Below are 22,276 nucleotides of genomic sequence, written 5' to 3'. Positions count from 1 at the left end.
GTGGATGGATGATCACCTCAAGGCAAGCAATGAGTATAAAAACACACTAATTAATAAATACAGCTTTCTATACAGCAGAATAACATCCAGTTTTGGATCACTAACCAAAAGGGGCTTAACAATAAAAAGATGATCTTATTATAGAGATAAATCCCCAAATGGGACCCAGAGCAAGGCTCCAGTACTCTTCATCTGGTATCTGCTGCTCAAGTCCCACCCAGCATAAAAATGGATGGAAGCTTAAGTCAGTGTCAGTAGAAACGATGGACAGCTAGTATTATTTTCTATTCCCTTGTATGTCTGACCAATACTATTACTAAATAGCTGCCATTTATTTAGAACTTAACATGGGTCAAGACCTTTACATACATTATCATTTTTCATTATTGTTAATCTTCATACCAAGTATTGTCCCCACATTACAAATGAAGCAAGAGAAACACATGGAAGAAGCTAAGGAATTCTCTCAAGCATGAAGAGCTAGAAACCAACATAACTGAGATTCAAATGTAATGAATGCTGTACCTCTTTCCTTAAGACTGAAATGCCCCTTAACATTTTCCTGCAAAGGTAAGCAGAGGCCTGAACATGAAAGACCTGTGAGTCCTGTTGGGTATTTAACTACCTGTGGGACATTCCAGAGGAGTTGTTCAGGAGGTAGCTCCAAATGTAGGTCAGAGGAGGCCTCATCTAGAGACATTGACTTGGGAATTGCTGGCATAAAAAGGATCACTGAAGTTTGAGTGTGAATGGACTCACCGAGATCTTCCAAAGGATCCTAAGAAATAAAACAAAGGGGGGCTTCCCTGGTGGCGCAGTGGTGGGGAGTCCGCCTGCCGATGCAGGGGACACGGGTTTGTGCCCCTGTCCGGGAAGATCCCACATGCCACGGAGCAGCTGGGCCTATAAGCCATGGCCACTGAGCCTGCACGTCTGGAGCCTGTGCTCTGCAACGGGAGAGGCCACAACAGTGAGAGGCCCGCATACCACAAAAACAAAAACAACAGCAACAAAAAAAACAAAAAAAAAAAACGCTTAAAGGATGATCAGAATCTCCAGTGGAGATGGAGGAGTACCTAGAAATGAGAGAGAAAACAGGAGGGTGTAATGCCTCAGAAACCAAGAAGAAAGAGTATTTCAGGGAGAAAGGAGTCAACAGTAACCAATATCAAAGGAAGGAATGGCCAAGAGTTTTGACTGCATAAGGATTAAAGAAAATCATTAGATCTGAAGACCACAAAGACTTCAGTACCCTGGGGTGGGGTGGTTTGGGTAGCTGGTAGATACAAAAATCCTCAATGAAATACTAGCAAACTGTTAAAAGGATTATACATCATGACCAAGTGGGATTTATCTCAGGAATGGAAGAGTAGTTCAACAGTAGAAAATCAATCTATGCAACATGACATTAAAGGACAAGGGGAAAAGCTGACACGGTCATAACTGACATTGAAAAGGAACTTGACAAAATCCAACACCCTTTCATGATAAAAACACTCAGAAAACTAAGAAGAGAAGTAAAATTTCTCAACATGATAAAGTACTTTTATGAAAAACAGCTAACATCATACTCAATAGTGAAATCCTGAAAACTTTCCCCTGAAGCTCAGGAACAAGACAAAGATGCTGTTTTCACTGCAGCTACTCAACATTGTACTGGAAGTTGTAGCCTGATCAATTAGACAAGAAAAAGAAATAAAAGACATACATATTGGAAAGGAAAAAGTAAAACTATCTCTATTCATAGATGACATGATTATCTACAGAGATGACATGATTATGTCAAAGATGACATGATTATATACAGATTATCTATCTATACCTATATATATATAAATGTACATATATTCCCAAAGAATACACACACACACAAACCACTACTAGAGCTAATAAGCAAATTCAGCGATTTCAGGGTACAAGCTCAACATACAAAAATCAGTTGTTTCTATAAATTAGCAATGAAAAATCCTGAAAGGAAATTACGAAAATAATTACATTTACAATAGCATCCAAAGGAATAAAATATTTAGGAATAAATTTAACCAAGGCAGTGAAAGACTTGTATAATAAATATTGCTGACAGAAATTAAATAGGGCTTCCCTGGTGGCGCAGTGGTTGAGAATCTGCCTGCTAATGCAGGGGACACAGGTCCAAGCCCTGGTCTGGGAAGATCCCACACGCCGCAGAGCAACTAGGCCCATGAGCCACAACTACTGAGCCTGTGCGTCTGGAGCCTGTGCTCCACGACAAGAGAGGCTGTGATAGTGAGAGGCCCGCACACCGTGATGAAGAGTGGCCCCCACTTGCCACAACTAGAGAAAGCCCTCGCACAGAAACAAAGACCCAACACCAACGCAGCAAAAATAAATTAATTAATAAACTCTTACCCGCAACATCTAAAAAAAAAAAAAGATCCTTTAAAAAAAAAGAAATTAAATAAAAGGAAAAACATCTCTTGATCATAGATAGGAAGACTTAATGTTAAAATATTAATACTATACAAAGCAGTCTACAGATTCAACATAATCCCTATCAAAACTCCACAACTTTTTGGGCAGAAATGGAAAAGCTGATCCTCAAATTCATGTGGATTTTCAAGGGGCCTAGAATAGCCAAAACAATCTTGAAAAAGAGAACAAAATCAAAGGACTTACACTTCACACTTCAAAACTTATGGAAAGCTACAGTAATCAAAACAGCGTGGTACGACATAAGGATAAACATATAAACCAATGGAATAGAGAGTCCAGAAATAAACCCATGCATCTATGGCCATGTGATTGTTTTCTTAGGGTAAAATATGTTTGAATTTTTATCAAATGCAAATCATTGAAACATCTAAAAACCACAGCTTTGGACCATGTCAGTCAGTCAGGTGGCTTTTTTTTTTGTTTGTTTGTTTGAATACACCTTTATTATTTTTTTTGAGGTATAGTTGATTTACAATATTATATAAGTTTTAGGTGTACAAAATACTGATTCACAATTTTTAAAGGTTATGTTCCATTTATAGTCATTATAAAATATTGACTATATTCCCTGTGCTGTATAATATACCCTTGTAGCTAATTTATTTTACACATAGTAGTTTGTACCACTTAATCCAATACCCCTACCTTGTCCCTCCCTGCTTTCCTCTCCCCTCTGGTTTGTTCTCTATGTCTGTAAGTCTGTTTCTTTTATGTTATATCCACTATTTTATTTTTTAAATTCCACATATAAGTTTTATCATATAGTATTTCTCTTTCTCTGACTTATTTCACTAAGCATAATACCCTCCAATTCCATCCATGTTGTTGCAAATGGCAAAATTTCACTCTTTTTTTAAGACTGAGTAGTAGTCCAGTGTGTGTGTGTGTTACATTTTCTTTATCCATTCATCTGTTGATGGACACAAGTTGCTTCCATATCCTAGCTATTGTAAATAATGCTGCTATGAACATTGGGGTGCATATATCTTTTCAAATTAGTGTTTTCTTTTTTTAACATCTTTATTGGAGTATAATTGCTTTACAATAGTGTGTTAGTTTCTGCTTTATAACAAAGTGAATCAGCTATACATATACATATATCCCCATATCTCCTCCCTCTTGTGTCTCCCTCCCACCCTTCCTATTCCACCCCTCTAGGTGGTCACAAAGCACTGAGCTGATCTCCCTGTGCTATGCAGCTGCTTCCCACTAGCTATCTATTTTACATTTGGTAATGTATATATGTCCATGCCACTCTCTCACTTCATCCCAGCTTACCCTTCCCCCTCCCCATGTCCTCAAGTCCATTCTCTATGTCTGCATCTTTATTCCTGTCCTGCCCCTAGGTTCTTCATAACCATTTTTTTTTTCAGATTCCATATATATGTGTTAGCATACAGTATTTGTTTTCATTTTATTTGAATATATACCCTGGAATGGAATTGCTGGATCATATGGTAGTTCTATTTTTAGTTTTGTGAGAAACCCTCATACCGTTTTCCACAGTGGCTATACCAATTTACATTCCCACCAACAGTGCACAAGGGTTACATTTTCTCCACATCCTTGCCAACATTTGCTCTTTGCGGTCTTTTTGGTGATAGCCATTCTGACAGGTGTGAGGTGATATCTCATTGTGGTTTTGATTTGCATTTCTCTGATGATTAATGATGTTGGTCATCTTTTCATGTGCCTGTTGGCCGTTTGTATATCTCCTTTGGAAAAATGTCTATTCAGGTCTTCTGCCCATTTTTTGACCTGGGTTGTTGGAGCTGTTTATATATGTTGGATATTAACCCCTTATTGATCTTATCATTTACAAATATCTTCTCCCATTCAATAGGTTGTCTTTTTGTTTTGTTGGTGGTTTCCTTTGCTGTGCAAAAGCTTTTTAGTTTAATTAGGTCCCATTTGTTTATTTTCGCTTTTGCTTCCTTTGCCTTAGGAGACAGATCCAAAAAAATATTGCTACAACTTATGTCAAAGGATGTTTGGCCTACATTTTCTTCAGGAGTTTTATGGTTCCTGGTCTTACGTTTAGGTCTTTAATCCATTTTGAGTTTATTTTTGTATATGATGTTAGAAAATGTTCTAATTTCATTCTTTTACATGGAGCTGTCCAGTTTTCCCAGTACCGCTTACTGAAGAGACTGTCTTTTCTCCATTATATATTCTTGCCTCCTTTGTTGTAGATTAATTGACCATAAGTGCGTGGATATGGCCAACTGATTTTGCACAAAGGTGCCAAGTCCATTCAATGAGGAAAGAATAGTTTCTTTAACAAATGGTGTTAGGACAACTAGGTTTCTACATGTCAAAAAACAAAAACAAAAAATCAAAGCTAAGTTGGACTCCTTCCTACCTCAACTAATCAAAATAAATCAATGACCTAAATATAAGAGCTAAAACCGTAGCACTCTTAGAAGAAAACATAGGAGTAAATCTATATGACCTTGGATTTAACAGTGGATTTTTTTTTTTTTTTTTTTTTTTTTTTTGGCCACACCACATGGCATGCGGGATTTTAGTTCCCCGACCAGGGATCGAACCCATGCCCCCTGCATTGGGAGCATAGAGTCTTAACCACTGGACTGCCAGGGAAGTCCTAATAGTGGATTTTTATATATGACACCAAGGGTGTAAGTAACAAAAGTAGATAAATTGGACTTCATCAAAATTAAAAACTTCTGTGCATCAGAGGGTATTATCAAGAAAGTTAAAAAACCCACAGAATGGGAGAAATTATGTGCAAATCAAGTATCTGATAAGGGTTTAATATCCAGAATACATAAATAACGGTTACAATGCAACAATAAAAAGACAACCTAATTTGAAAATGGGCAAAGGACTTGAATAAACATTTCTCCAAACAAGATATACAAATGGCTAATAAGCACATGGAAAACGGTCAACATAATAAGTCGTTAGGGAAATCCAAATCAAAACCATAAGGAGTTACCACTTTACACCCATTAGGATGGTTATACTCAAAGAGGCAAACCATAACAAGTGTTTGCAAGAATGTGGAGGAATTGGAATCCTTATATATTGCTGGTAAGAATATAAAATGATATAAACACTTTGGAAAACAGTCTTGCAGTTCCTCTGGAAGTTAAACATAGAGTTACCATATAACCCAGTATTCTGCTTTTAAGTATATACCCCCCAAAATTAAAAACATATGTACATGCATAAACACAAACAAAAAATACTTGTACATGAATGTTCACAAAAGCATTATTCATAATAGCCAAAAAGTGGAAACAACCCAAGTGTCCATCAACTGATTAATGAATAAAGAAAATGTGATATTATCAATGTAAGAATATTATTTTCCATAACAAGGAGTGAAGTACTAAGACATTGGTCTTAGTAATATTTTTTTGGATATGTCTCCTCAGACAAGGGAAACAAAAGTAAAAACAAACAAATGGGACTACATCAAACTAAAAAGCTTTTGCACAGCAAAGGAAACTATGAAAAAATGAAAAGGCCACCTACTGAATGGGAGAAGATATTTGTAAACAATATATCTGATGAGTTAGTATTCAAAATATACAAACAACTCATATAACTCATAGCAAAAAAACCCAAACAACCCAGTTAAAAAATGGGCATAGGATCTGAATAAACATTTTTGCAAAGAAGACACACAGATGGCCAACAGGCATCTCAAAATCGTTAAAAGATGCTCAAAATCGTTAATCATCAGAGATTAAAATGACAATGAGCTATCACCTCACACCTGTCAGAATGGCTATTATCAAAAAGACAACAAATAATAAGTGTTAGTGAGGACGTGGAGAAAGTGTAACCCTTGTACACTCTTGGTGGGAATGTGAATTGGTACAGCCAGTATAGAAAACAGTATGGAGATTCCTCAAAAAATTAAAAACAGAACTACCATACAATCCAACAATTCCACTCCTGGGTGTTTATCTGAAGAAAACAAAAACACTAATTAGAAAAGATATACAGACCTCTATGTTCATTGCAGCATTATTTACAATAGCCAAAATATGGAAGCAAACGACTAATAGATGAATGGATAAAGAAGATGTAGCATACATATATAAATAAATGTACATAAAATATATAATAGAATATTACTCAGCCATAAAAAAGAATGCAATCTTGCCATTTGTGACAACATGGATAGATGTAGAGGGTATTATGCTTAGTGAACTAAGTCAGACAGAAAAACAAATACTGAATGATTTCACTTATATGTGGAATGTAAAAACAAAACAAATGAACAAACATAAAACAAACACAGTCATAGATACAGAGAACAAACAGATGGTTGCTGGAGGGGAAGGGGCTGAGGCAAAGAGAGAAAAAGGTGAGGGACATTAAGAAGTAAAAACTTCCACTTGCAAAAATAAATGAATCACAGGTATGAAATGTACAGTATGGAGAATATAGTCAATAATTATGTAATATCTTCATATGGTGACAGATCATAGCTAGACTTACTGTGGTGATCATTTTGAAATGTATAGAAATACAAAATCACTAAGTTGTGTAGCAGGAACTAACATGTCAGTCAATTATACTTCGAAACCAAATAAACAAGCTCATAGAAAAAAGATCAGATTTGTGGTTACCAGAAGTGGGGAATGAGGGGAGGGGGAAATGGATGAAGGCAGTCAAAAGGTACAAATTTCCAGTTATAAGGTAAATAAGTACTAGGGATGTAATGTACAACATGATAAACATAATTAACACTTTTATATATGAAAGTTGTTAAGAGAATAAATCCTAAGAGTTCTCATCATAAGGAAAAAAATTTTTTTTCTATTTTAAAAATGTTGCATCTATATGAGATAATGGATGCTTTCTAAACTTACTGTGATAATCATTTCATGATGTATGTAAGGAAAATCATTATGCTGTATGCCTTAAACTTTATACAGTGCTAATGTCAATTATATATTAATAAAACTGGAAGAAAAAAAAAGGAATGAAGTACTGATACATACTTCAACGCTTCAACATGGATAAACCTTGAAAACATTATGCTGAGTGAGAGAAGCCAGACACAAAAGGCCACATATTGTATGATTCCATTTACATGAGATATTCAGAATAAGCAAATCTGTAGAGACAGAAAGTGGATTAGTAGTTGCCAGGGGAAAGGGAGATGGGAGTGACTGCTAATGGGAATGGGATTTCTTTTTGTGATGATAAAAATGTTCTGGAATTAGACAGTCGTGATGATTGTACAACCTTGTAAGTATACTAAAATCTACTGAATTTGTAAAGGATGAATGTTATGATATATGAATTATATCTCAAGTTTTTAAAAAGAATGCTTATTTTACCTTACCATTGACAAGAAAGAATACCTTTGTTTTTCCATCTCAGTCAATTTGATGGGAGAAAAAAAAATCTATATTTAATTTTCATCTTTTTATTAGCAATACAAAAATGTATTGATCGGGGCTCCCCTGGTGGCGCAGTGGTTGAGAGTCCACCTGCCAATGCAGGGGACGCAGGTTTGTGCCCCGGTCCGGGAAGATCCTACATGCTGCGGAGCGGCTGGGCCCGTGAGCCATGGCTGCTGAGCCTGCGCGTCCAGAGCCTGTGCTCCACAACAGGAGAGGCCACAACAGTGACAGGCACGCGTACCGCAAAAGAAAAAAAATGTATTGATCATTTAATTTCTTCATTAGTGATTTCTCTGTTCCTATGCTTTGTTCATTTTGGTACTAGGCTCTATACTTGGTCTTACTGTTTTGTAAAAGCTCTTCATATTTAAGGTCATAAACCCTTTGCCATTTTACTAATTTGTCATTTGCCTTTTATTTTTTTTATGGCATCTGTCTTATACAAGTTTTTAATTTTTACATAATCAAAATAATTCATCTTTCTCTTTATGATTTTGTCTGTTGTTTTAACTCTTTGAAATCCCCACCCTTCCAACCTCCTGATCCCACCAATTCTAGGACAAGAGGAATATTTACATTTTATTCTTCTGTTTGTCAATGACTGTTTAATTTTCTTATATTTCATTTTTAAGTGGAGAATAAGCAACAGCACTACAAGGGAGTCTAGAGGCTTACTTTCCTCTGACGGCCACTTCTAAATATTCTCTACTAGGGAAGGAAAACACAAATAGGGAAGTTTCCGAGAAAGCCCATGAACTCAAATCCCAGATCCAATCAGCCTGGCGAGGACAGGTATTTTTCTTCATAGCAGTCCTCAAAAGGACAGGTGAAGAAAGCCTATCAATTGTCTTATCTCAGTACCTGACACAGAGTAGGTGCTCAGCAACTGTCAGCTGTTAGATTAAACCCATTGGTTATGTTGTACCTCAGTCTGGCTGACCTGGGCCTGGCCAACCCAGGTGGAGCCCACAGGGAAGCAGCAGTATCAGCCGAGGATAGAACACACTAATTGCTGCATTTTCCCATGGTCTTCAGGGCTCCCTGCATCATACCCCATAATGACTAAGAATTCTTTCTTGGAATGTGGTGGGAGGGGAACCACAGGCAAAGATTCCAGTTTGATAACCTCCCTCTGGGCTTTCACATTATTTTCCTAAAAGTGACTTGGATTTCTCCTATCTTGTCCAAGGCTCCAGGACCTCTTTTTACATATTATCTAACAATGGAACTTGGTAAAAGTGAACATAATATAGTCCCACTGTTCTTACTTCATCTTAAAAGCACTACTTCTGGGCTTCCAGCCATTTAACCTACCTAATCTTGATTTGCTTCTGATAAAAGGGAACTAACTGGTCTTAAAATTTATATCCTTCCTCATCAAGACATTTTTGTTTTCTGAATCTTGCACACTTTTATATAGTCCCTAATCTACAAAATAATTATGGGGGGGCGGGCATGAATGACAGGATCAGAAATGGTTCTCTTAAAGCTCTGCCTGCTTGGAAATCTGAATGGGAATATTGCTTCCCTATGGGACTTACCTTAGGGATAACCACCTAATTCAGAGAGAAACATATCAATCTGTTAAGTGATATTACACTACAGTAATCCTAACTCAGATTTTTAATCATGGAACCATATGTATTACTAATTTTTGATTAGCCCTTTGCTGTTTATCTCTATTTGTGAAGAGGGCGTTTTAGTATGTTTATTGAGATGCAGTTGACACATAACACTGTTTAAGTTGTACGGTATGGTGATTTCATACACATATATACTGCAGAATGATTACCACAATAAGGTTACTTAATACATCCATCACAGAACTACTATTACTTTTGTAATAAAAATATTTAAGATCTACTGTCTTAGCACCTTTCAAGTCTTAGCACCTTTCAAGCACCTGTATTATTAACAATAATACAGTATTGTTAACTATAGTCATCATGCTATACTGAATCCCCAGAACTTATTCATCTTATAACTGGAAGTTTATGCCCTTTGACCAACTTCTCCCCAATACCTCCAACCCCTCCGCCCTAGAAACCACCATTCTACTCTCTATTATTATGAATTTGGCTTTTTTAAGATTCCACACCATAAGTGGGATCATAGAGTATTTTTCTGTCTGACTTATTTCACTTAGTACAATACCCTCAAGTTCCCTCCATGTTGTCACAAATGGCAGGATTTTCTTCTTTATTATGGCTGAATAATGTTCATGTGTGTGTGTTTGTATCACACTTTCTTTACTTATTCATCCTTTGGTGGACACTTAGATTGTTTCCATATCTTGGTTATTGGGAATAATGCTGCAATGAACAATGGATATCTCTTCGAGATAGTGATTTCATTTCTATTGGACATATACCCAGAAGTGGGATGGCTGGATCATATGGTAGTTCTATTTTTTAATTTTTTGAGGAACCTCCATACTGTTTTCCATAGTGGTTATATTCCCACCAATAGTACAAGAGTTCCTTTTTCTCCATATCCTTACTGACACTTGTGATCTCTTGTCTTCTTGTTGATGGCCATTCAAATAGGCGTGAGGTGATATCTCATTGTGGTTTTGCTTTGCATTTCCCTGATGATTAGTGATGTTGAGTACCTTTTCACGTACCTGTTGGCCATATAAATGTCTTCTCTGGAAAAATGTCTATTGAGTTCCTCTGCCCATTCTTTAATCAAAAATGATCATATTAGTCATTAACCCACTTGTTTCTCAACATATGTTCAACCTCTGATAAGAGTTCTTAGTACAGCGTCAGCACAAGAGTGGATAAACACCAAATTACATCTGTTTCTTTGACAGTGTAGCCCGGTGATATTCAGCCTGGGTTTTATAGAACCTGTACTTCCTTAGTTGGTATCTAATAACCATGTTTAAGAGATACACTTTAGAATCTCACAGATTTGGGGCCATATCCTAACCATATGACTTATAACCTATGCAAATGTGGCAAATAACCTTTCTAAGCTTCTGTTTCCTAATCTATAAAAAGTATGGATATTATAGCTTCCTTGAGGATTAAGTGACATAATATAAGTAAAGCACTTTCACAGTTCTTCAAGTGTGCTAATTGTTTCCCCCCCCCCAAAAAAATAAAGTAGTGAGAAGAGCAATTCCTGTCAAGGTGGAGAAACATAATCCACCCTGTCCCTCACACTGAATACAACTAAAAACCTGGGACAGAATTCATGGAGCAGTTATATGAGGACACTGAAAAGTAAATGGTAGCAGGCTGATTGGGGAAAGGAACTAGAATTGGAAATACCTCCCAAACAGCAGTGAGTTTCTCATTTTTCTTTCCTCTGATATCTCCTAGCCTGGGTCAAAGTCAGTTTAAAACCCAAAACTGCACTGGGTATGGAGAAAAAAGAGCTTTAGGAGGTCCCCTTTATTATTTATCTTAAGAAAAAAAAAGAAATAGTTGGCCCCTATGGGGAAATTCCCTGTTTCTATTTGTTTGTTTGTTTGTTTTGTTTTTCCTTTCTCTCCAATCCCAGCTCCCAGGCAATCCTTCAGCAGCTGCAGTAGCAGCCAAGTAGATAGCTAAAACTTTGAGGGAGAGGAACTCTTATCTCTGGTCAGAGAAACTGTGGTCCCAAGGATATCCCCATTGCTTTTTTTTTTTTTCTCTTTCCTCTTGCTGCTCACTACTGGAGGCACATAGTCATGGGAAGTGTACAGTAGAATTAAAGTGTGGCTTTCTAGCCAAAGGAAGAGGAAGGAAAACATCTGGCATCCAGAAAGAGTAGGGAAGAATCACAGAGGAGGGAACTTAAGAAAACAATTGCATAAAATTGTAACTGAAATGAGCTTACCCACCAGGTGATCCATGTGCATAAATCTGACCTTAAACATCCTACCAGAATTTTTGAGAAGTGAATTCCGGGGGAAACCATTACCCAGGGCCCAGTTGGTCATGGGGTGGTGCACAAGTGGGACAGATCCAAATAGTGCTGCAAAGGTTTTGAAACTAAACTGACATTAGAACCATAGTCCACGGAAGTCAGGTAGGAGAACTGTTACCCAAAACTAACCAGATTGATTAACTGCTTTAAAGTAAAAGTTCCCCATCAGATTTAAACAAAACTGAAAATCACATATAATAATATTAAAAATTGCTAATATACAGTACAAAATTCCTTACAAGTGAAGAAGAAAGAAAATCTCAACGTGTGGCAAAGAAAAAGGCAATTAAGTAATACTAAACCCTGGATAACCAGATGTTATGAATTCTCAAACAAAGACTTTAAAGTGGCAATACTAACCATGCTCCAAGAAATACAGGCAAACACTCTTAAAATGAATAGAAAGATTAAAAAGTTTTGCTGAAAAATAGAAGATTTCAAAAAAAAAAAGAACCAAATGGAAACATTACAATGGAAAAATACAATAACCAAGATTTAAAAATTCACCAGATGGCTACAATAATACAATTGAGATGAGAGGAAAAGGTCAGTGAACTTGAATATACAGATCAAGAGAAATCTCTCAATCTTAACAAGAGAGAGGAAAAATAACTGGGGGAAAAAAAGAACAGAGCCTCAAAGTCTTGTAGGACAATACCAAATGGTCTAACAATTGTGTCATAATAGTCCCAGTAGGAAAGGAAAAATAGTGTTGTCCAGAAAAAAATTTGAAGAACTTAGGGCTGACAACTTCACAAATGTGGCAAAGACATGAACTTATAGATTCAAGAATCTCAGCATACTCCAAAAGGATAAATTCAAAGAAATGCACATCAAGACATATGATAATCAAACTGCTAAAAAATAAAAACAGGGCTTCCCTGGTGGCGCAGTGGTTGAGAGTCCACCTGCCGATGCAGGGGACACGGGTTCATGCCCCAGTCTGGGAAGATCCCACATGCCGCGGAGCGGCTGGGCCTGTGAGCTATGGCTGCTGAGCCTGCGTGTCCGGAGCCTGTGCTCCACAACAGGAGAGGCTGCAACAGTGAGAGGCCTGCATACCGCAAAAAATTAAAAATAAAATAAATAAAAATAAAAACAAAGGAAAAAGTCTTGAAAGCATCCAGAGGAAAACAATGCATCAAATATAGGGGAACAACAATTTGAATAACAATGGATTTCTCATCAGAATCATGAAGGATAGAAGGCAGCAGGGCAAAATGTTTAAAACACTGAAACAAAGGACTGTCAAACCATAATTCTATAGCCCGCAAAAATATCCTTCAGAAATGAAGGTGAAATAAAGACATCCTCAGTAAAGGAAAACTAAGAGAATTCATCTCTAGCAGACATTCTTGAAAAGAAATGCTAAAGGAAATACTTCATATGTAAAGGAGATGATAGCAGGAAGAAACACGTACCATTAGGAATGAAGGAAGAACAGTAGAAATGATAAATATCTGAGTAAATAAAGGACTGTTTTTTTTCTCCTCTTAAATTCTTTAAAAAATGTAGAGAGGTTGAAAGCAGAAAGCATAACATTGTCTAATGGGAATACCAATGAACGTAGATATAACACATATGATAACTACAACATAAAGACAGTGGATAAAGGGACTGATATGGTGGTAAGATTTTTTTTTTTACATTCCACTGGAAGTGGTAAAATATTAATTCTAAGTAAAATGTGGAAAGTATGTATATATAAATTCCTAGTGGGACCATTAAAAGAATGTACTAAGAAATACAGTAAAAAACACAATCAATACTTTAAAATGTAAAACTAAACAATATTTAAATAACTCAAAAGAAGGTATAAAAGAAAAAAAGTTGAACAAAAAACAAAGGGAGGAAACAGAAAAACAAATAATACAATGTTAGACCTACTACAAACATCAATAATTAATTGTAAATGGTGTACATATAACAGTTATAAGACAAGAGATAGTAAGATTAAAAACAAGACCCAACTATTTACTGTCTAATAGAAAACCACCTTAATTATATAGGTAGGTTAAAGTAAAAGCCTAGGAAAATATATACTGTGAAAATATTAATCCAAAGAGAGCTGAAATAGCTATATTACTGTCAGACAAAGCAGACTTAAAAGCAAGTAAAATTACCAAAGATAGAGAAACATTATATAATGATAAAAGGATCAACTGACCAACAAGTCACAGAAATCCTAAACATGAATATTTCTAACAACAGAGCCTCAAGACACGTGAAGCAAAAACTGGTACAACTAAAAAGAGAAATGGACAAATCCACAACTGTAGACAACAATACTCCTCAATAAGGAATATAAAAGTAAGGAATATAACAAGTAAACAAAATCAGCAAGGATAAAGAACTAAGCAGCACCATCAACCAACTTAATTTAATTGACATTTATAAAACACTCCACCAAAAAACAGCAGAATAACATTCTTTTCAAGGGCACGTGGAATCTGCATCAAGAAATAATACATCCTATGTCATAAAAAAAAGCCTCAACAAATTTGAAAGTAATAATGTAACACAAAGTGTATTCTCTGACCTTAACGGAGGTAAACTTTACAGGTTTTTATTTTTATATTTCCATTCTTTTTAAAATTTTTTTATTTAAAAAATATTTAACATCTTTATTGGAGTATAACTGCTTTACAATGGTGTGTTAGTTTCTACTGTATAACACGGAGGTAAACTTTAAATCAATAACAGAAAGATTACTGATGTCTCAAAAATTTGGAAATTAAATATGCCATATGGGTCAAAGAGGGAGTCTTGAAGGAAATTAGAAAATATTTCCAGTTAAATGACAATGAGAATACAATGTATCAAAATGTATGGGATACAGCTAATGCCACACTTAGAAGAAAGCATAGCATCAAATGCTTATGTTAGGGAAAAAAGTTTCAAATCAACATTCTAAGCTTCCATTTGAGAAACTATCTTAGAGAAAGAGAAGAAAAATAAACCCATAACAAACAAAAAGAAGGAAATGATAAAGAGCAGAAATCAATGAAACTGAAAAATATAAAAAAGCAGAGAAGTGAGAACTTCAAGATGGTGAAAGACTAAGATGTGGAGATCACCTTCCCACCCACAAATACATCAGAAGTACATCTACATGTGGAACAACTCCTACAGGACACCTACTGAACGCTGGTAGAAGACCTTAGACCTCCCAAAAGGCAAGAAACTCCCCACATACCTGGGTAGGGCAAAAGAAAAAAGAAAAAACAGAGACAAAAAATAGGGATGGGACCTGCACCAGTGGGACAGAGCTGTGAAGGAGGAAAGGTTTCCACACACTAGGAAGCCCCGTCACTGGCAAAGATGGGGGTGACGGGGGGAAGCTTCGGAACCACGGAGGAGAGCGCAGCAACAGGGGTGCAGAGGGCAAAGCAGACAGATTCCTGCACAGAGGATCAGTGCCAACCAGCTGTCACCAGCCCGAGAGGCTTGTCTGCTCACCTGCCAGGACGGGTGGGGGCTGGGAGCTGAGGATCCTGCTGCAGAGGTCAGATCCCAGGGAGAGGACTGGGGTTGGCAGCATGAACACAGCCTGAAGGGGGCTAGTGCGTCACAGCTAGCCGGGAAGGAGTCTGTGGGGGGAAGTCTGGAACTGCCAAAGAGGCAAGAGACTTTTTCTTGCCTTGCTGTTTCACGGTGCGCAAGGAGAGGGGATTCAGAGCACGGCCGAAACAAGCTCCAGAGATGGGTGTGAGCCATGGCTATCAGTGCAGACCCAAGAGATGGGCATGAGACACTAAGGCTGCTGCTGCAACCACCAAGAAGCCTGTGTGCAAGCACAGGTCACTATCCACACCTCCCCTCCTAGGAGCCTGTGCAGCCCGCAACTGCCAGGGTCCCATGATCCAGGGACAACTTCCCTGGGGGAACACATGGCACGACTCAGGCTGTTGCAACATCACGCCAGCCTCTGCTGCCACAGGATCGCCCCACATTCTGTACCCATCTGTTCCCCTGGCCTGAGTGAGCCAGAGCCCCCAATCAGCTGCTCCTTTAACCCCATCCTGTATGAGCAAAGAACAGATGCCCTCAGGCAACCTACACGCAGAGGCGGGGCTAAATACAAAGGTGAACCCCAGGAGCTGTGCAAACAAAGAAGAGAAAGGGAAATCTCTCCCAGCAGCCTCAGGAGCAGTGGATTAAATTTCCACAATCAACCTGATGTACCGTGCATCTGTGGAATACCTGAAAAGACAACGAATCATCCCAAACTGAGGCAGTGGACTTCGGGAGCAATGATATATATATATATATATATATATATATATATATATGTATATATATTTCCTTTTTCTCTTTTTGTTGAGTGTGTATGTGTATGCATCTTTGTGTGATTTTGTCTGTATAGCTTTGCTTTTACCATTTGTCCTAGGGTTCCGTCTGCCCTTTTTTTTTTTTAAGCATGGTTTTTAGCACTTTTATCATTGCTGGATTTATTTTCTGGTTTGGTTGCTCTGTTCTTTCTTTCTTTGCTTTGTTTTTTTTTACTTTTTAAATTTTTTTATTTTTAATGATTATTTTTTATTTTACAACTTGATTTTATATCACTTTCTTTCTTTCCTTTATTCTCCCTTTTATTCTGAGCTGTGTGGATGACAGTGTCTTGGTGCCCCGGCCGGGCGTCAGGCCTGTGCCTCTGAGGTGGGAGAGCCAAGTTCAGGACATCGGTCCACCAGAGACCTCCCAGCTCCATGTAATATCAAATGGCAAAAATCACTCAGAGATCTCCATTTCAGCACCAAGACCCAGCTCCACTCAACGACCAGCAAACTCCAGTGCTGGACACCCTATGCCAAGAAACTAGCAAGATGTAACACAACGCCACCCACTACGAGAAAGGCTGCCTAAAATCATAATAAGGTCACAGACACACCAAAACACACCACCAGACGCGGAGCTGCCCACGAGAAAGACAAGATCCAGCCTCATCCACCAGAACACAGGCACCAGTCCCCTTCACCAGGAAGCCTAAACAACTCACTGAACCAACCTTAGCCACTGAGGGCAGACACCAAAAACAATGGGAATTACGAACCGGCAGCCTGCAAAAAGGAGACCCCGAACACAATAAGTTAAGCAAAATGAGAAGACAGAGAAACACACAGCACATGAAGGAGCAAGGTAAAAAACCCACCAGACCAAACAAATGAAGAAGAAATAGGCAGTCTACCTGAAAAGGAATTCAGAGTAATGATAGTAAAGATGATCCAAAATCTTGGAAACAGAATGGAGAAAATACAAGAAACGTTTAAGAAGGACCTAGAAGAACTAAAGAGCAAACAAACAATGATGAACAACACAATAAATGAACTTAAAATTCTCTAGAAGGAATCAATAGTAGAATAACTGAGGAAGAAGAATGGATAAGTAACATGGAAGATAAAATAGTGGAAATAACTACTTCAGAGCAGAATAAAGAAAAAAAATGAAATGAATTGAGGACAGTCTCAGAGACCTATGGGACAACATTAAGCACACCAACATTCAAATTATAGGGGTCCCAGGAGAACAAAAGAAAACGAAAGGGACTGAGAAAATACCTGAAGACATTATAGTTGAAACTTCCCTAACGTGGGAAAGGAAATAGTTAATCAAGTCCAGGGAGCGCAGAGAGTCCGATACAGGACAAATGCAAGGAGAAACATGCCAAGACACATATTAATCAAACTATCAAAAATTGAATACAAAGCAAAAATATTAAAAGCAGCAAATAACATACAAGGGACTCCCCATAAGGTTAACAGCTAATCTTTCAGCAGAAACTCTTCAAGCCAGAAGGGAGTGACAGGACATATTTAAAGTGATGAAAGGGAAAAACCTACAATCAAGATTACTCTACCTAGCAAGACTGTCATTTAGATTTGATGGAGAAATTAAAATCCTTACAGACAAGCAAAAGCTAAGAGAATTCAGCACCACCAAACCAGCCTTACAACAAATGGTCAAGGAACTTCTCTAGGCAGGAAACACAGGAGAAGGGAAAGACCTACACTAACAAACACAAATTTTAGAAAATGGTAATAGGAACATACATATCGCTAATTACCTTAAATTAAATGGATTAAATGCTCCAACCAAAAGACATAGACTGGCTGAATGTATAAAAAAACAAAACCCGTATATATGCTGTCTACAAGAGACCCACTTCAGACCTAGGGACACATACAGACTGAAAGTGAGGGGATGGAAAAATATCTTCCATGCAAATGGAAATCAAAAGTAAGCTGGAGTAGCAATTCTCATATCAGACAAAATAGACTTTAAAATACAGACTATTACAAGAGACAAAGAAGGACACTATATAATGATCAAGGGCTCAATCCAAGAAGAAGATATAACAATTGTAAATATTTATGCACCCAACATAGGAGCACCTCAATACATAAGGCAAATGCTAACAGCCATAAAAGGGGAAATCGACAGTAACACAATCATAGTAGGGGACTTTAACACCCCACTTCCACCAATGGACAGATCATCCAAAATGAAAATAAATAAGGAAACACAAGCTTTAAATGATACATTAAACAAGATGGACTTAATTGATATTTATAGGACATTTCTATCAAAAACAAGAGAATAAACTTTCTTCTCAAGTGCTCATGGAACATTCTCCAGGATAGATCATATCCTGGGTCACAAATCAAGCCTTGGTAAATTTAAGAAAATTGAAATCATATCAAGAAACTTTTCCGACCAAAATGCTATGAGACTAGGTATCAATTACAGGAAAAAATCTGTAAAAAATACAAACACATGGAGGCTAAACAACACACTGCTTAATAACCAAGAGATCACTGAAGAAATCAAAGTGGAAATCAAAAAAATACCTAGAAATGGGCTTCCCTGGTGGCACAGTGGTTGGGAGTCCGCCTGCAGATGCAGGGGACATGGGTTCGTGCTCTGGTCCGGGAAGATTCCACATGCCGTGGAGCGGCTGGGTCCGTAAGCCATGGCCGCTGGGCATGTGCATCCAGAGCCTGTGCTCCGCAATGGGAGGGGCTGCAACAGTGAGAGGCCCACTTATTGCAAAAAAAAAAAAAAAAAAAACCTAGAAACAAATGACAATGAAAACACGATGACACTAAACCTATGGGATGCAGCAAAATCAGTACTAAGAGGGAAGTTTATAGTAATACAATACTACCTTAAGAAACAAGAAACATCTCAAAGAAACAACCTAACTTTACACCTGAAGAGATTAGAGAAGGAAGAACAAAATACCCCCAAAATTAGCAGAAGGAAAGAAATCATAAAGATCAGATCAGAAATAAATGAAAAAGAAATGAAGGAAACGATAGCAAAGATCAATAAAACTAAAAGCTGGTTCTTTGAGAAAATAAACAAAATTGATAAACCATTAGCCAGACTCATCTAGAAAAAAAGGGAGAACACTAATATCGATAGAATTAGAAATGAAAAAGAAGAAGTAACAACTGACACGGCAGAAATACAAAGGATCATGAGAGATTACTACAGGGAAATATATGCCAATAAAAAGGACAACCTGGAAGAAATGGACAAATTCTTAGAAAAGCACAACCTTCTGAGACTGAACCAGGCAGAAATAGAAAATATAAACAGACCAATCACAAGCACTGAAATTGAAACTGTGATTAAAAATCTTCCAACAAACAAAAGCCCAGGACCAGATGGCTTCACAGGAAAATTCTATCAAACATTTATAGAAGAGGTAACAACTATTCTCCAGAGGGAAGAACACTCCCAAACTCATTCTACAAGGCCACCATCACCCTGATACCAAAACCAGACAAAGATGTGACAAAGAAAGAAAACTACAGGCCAATATCACTAATGAACACAGATGCAAAAATCCTCAACAAAATACTAGCAAACAGAATCCGACAGCACATTAAAAGTATCGTACACCATGATCATACACATACAAAAGTATCATACACCATGATCAAGTGGGGTTATCCCAGGAATGCAAGGATTCTTCTATATATGCAAATCAATCAATGTGATATACCATATTAACAAATTGAAGGAGAAAAACCATAGGACCATCTCAACAGATGCAGAAAAAGCTATCGACAAAATTCAACACGCATTTATGATAAAAACCCTCCAAAAGTAAGCATAGATGGAACTTATCTCAACATAATAAAGGCCATACATGACAACCCCACAGCCAACGTCGTCCTCAATGGTGAAGAACTGAAACCATTTCCACTAAGATCTGGAACAAGACAAGGTTGCCCACCCTCACCACTATTATTCATAGTTTTGGAGTTTTAGCCACAGCAATCAGAGAAGAAAAAGAAATAAAAGGAATCCATATGGGTAAAGAAGAAGTAAAGCTTTCACTGTTTGCAGATGACATGATACTATACATAGAGAATCCTAAAGATGCTACCAGAAAACTGCTAGAGCTAATCGATGAGTTTGGTAAAGTAGCAGGATATAAAATTAATGCACAGAAATCTCTTGCATTCCTATACACTAATGAAAAATCTAAGGAAACACTCCCATTTACCATGGCAACAAAAGAATAAAACACCTAGGAATAAACCTACTTAAGGAGAGAAAAGACCTGTGTGCAGAAAACTATAAGACACTGATGAAAGAAATTAAAGATGCTACAAATAGATGGAGAGATATACCATGTTCTTGGATTGGAAGAATCAACATTGTGAAAATGACTATACCACCAAAGCAATCTACAGATTCAATGCAATTCCTATCAAACTACCACTGGCATTTTTCACAGAACCTGAACAAAAAATTTCACAATTTGTATGGAAACACAAAAGACCCCAAATAGGCAAAGCAATTTTGAGAAAGAAAAACGGAGCTGGAGGAATCAGGCTCTCTGACTTCAGACTATACTACAAAGCTACAGTAAATAAGAGTATGGTACTGGCACAAAATCAGAAATATAGATCAATGGAACAGGATAGAAAGCCCAGAGATAAACCCACGCACATACGGTGACCTTATCTTTCACAAAGGAGGCAAGAACATACAATGGAGAAAAGACAGCCTCTTCAATAAGTGGTGCTGGGAAACCGGGCAGCTACATGTAAAAATAGACGAAATTAGAACACTCCCTAACACCATACACAAAAATAAACTCAAAATGGATTAAAGACCCAAATGTAAGGCTAGACACTATAAAACTTAGAGGAAAACATAGGCAGAACACTCTATGACATAAATCACAGCAAGATCCTTTTTGACCCACCTAAAGAAATGGAAATAAAAACAAAAATAAACAAATGGGGCCTAATGAAACTTAAAAGCTTTTGCACAGCAAAGGAAACGATAAACAAGACCAAAAGACAACCCTCAGAATGGGAGAAAATTTTTGCTAATGAAGCAAATGACAAAGGATTAATCTCTAAAATTTACAAGCAGCTCATGCAGCTGAATATCAGAAAAACAAGCAACCCAATCCAAAAATGGGCAGGACCTAAACAGACATTTCTCCAAAGAAGATATACATATTGCCAACAAACACATGAAAGAATGCTCAACATCAGTAATCATCAGAGTAATGCAAATCAAAACTACCATGAGGTATCACCTCACACCAGTCAGAATGGCCATCATCAAAAAATCTACAAACAATAAATGCTGGAGAGGGTGTGGAGAAAAGGGAACCCTCTTGCACTGTTGGTGGGAATGTAAATTGATACAGCCACTATGGAGAACAGTATAGAGGTTCCTTAAAAAACTAAAAATAGAACTACCATATGACCCAGCAATCCCACTACTGGGCATAAACCCTGAGAAAACCGTATTTCAAAAAGAGTCATATACCACAGTGTTCATTGCAGCTCTATTTACAATAGCCAGGACTTGGAAGCAACCTAAGTGTCCATCGACAGATGAATGGATAAACAAGATGTGGCACATATACACAATGGAATATTACTCAGCCATAAAAAGAAACAAAATTGAGTTACTTGTAGTGAAGTGGATGGACCTAGAGTCTGTCATACAGAGTGAAGTAAGTCAGAAACAGAAAAACAAATACCATATGCTAACACATATATGGAATCTAAAAAAAAAAAAAAGGTTTTGAAGAACCTAGGGGCAGGACAGGAATAAAGACGCAGCCCTACTAGAGAATGGATTTGAGGACATGGGGAGGGGTAAGGGGTAAGCTGGGACAAAGTGAGAGAGTGGCATGGACATATATATACTACCAAATATAAAATCAATAGCTAGTGGATAGCAGCCGCATAGCACAGGGAGATCAACTCTGTGCTTTGTGACCACTTAGAGGAGTGGGATAGGGAGGGTGGGAGGGAGATGCAAGAGGGAAGAGATATGGGGCTATATGTATATGTATAACTGATTCACTGTGTTATAAAGCAGAAACTAACACAGCATTGTAAAGCAATTATACTCCAATAAAGATATTTTTTTAAAAAGCTGAGAAAAATCAATGAAACATTTGAAAAAATCAGTAACATTGATAAACCTCGAACTAGACTGACAAACAAAAA

At 37.4% G+C, this 22,276-nt stretch overlaps 1 protein-coding gene across 1 annotated transcript in view; it reads right to left on the bottom strand.

Moving 5' to 3' along the window:
• The window catches only part of SPAG1 (sperm associated antigen 1), a 97,363-nt gene that overhangs the window by 30,163 nt on the left and 44,924 nt on the right, over positions 1-22,276 (bottom strand). The window lies entirely within an intron of this gene.

Source organism: Phocoena sinus, chromosome 17 (genome assembly GCF_008692025.1).
Source record: "Phocoena sinus isolate mPhoSin1 chromosome 17, mPhoSin1.pri, whole genome shotgun sequence".
Classification (NCBI taxonomy): domain Eukaryota; kingdom Metazoa; phylum Chordata; class Mammalia; order Artiodactyla; family Phocoenidae; genus Phocoena; species Phocoena sinus.
This window is presented reverse-complemented; position numbering and strand designations above follow the sequence as displayed.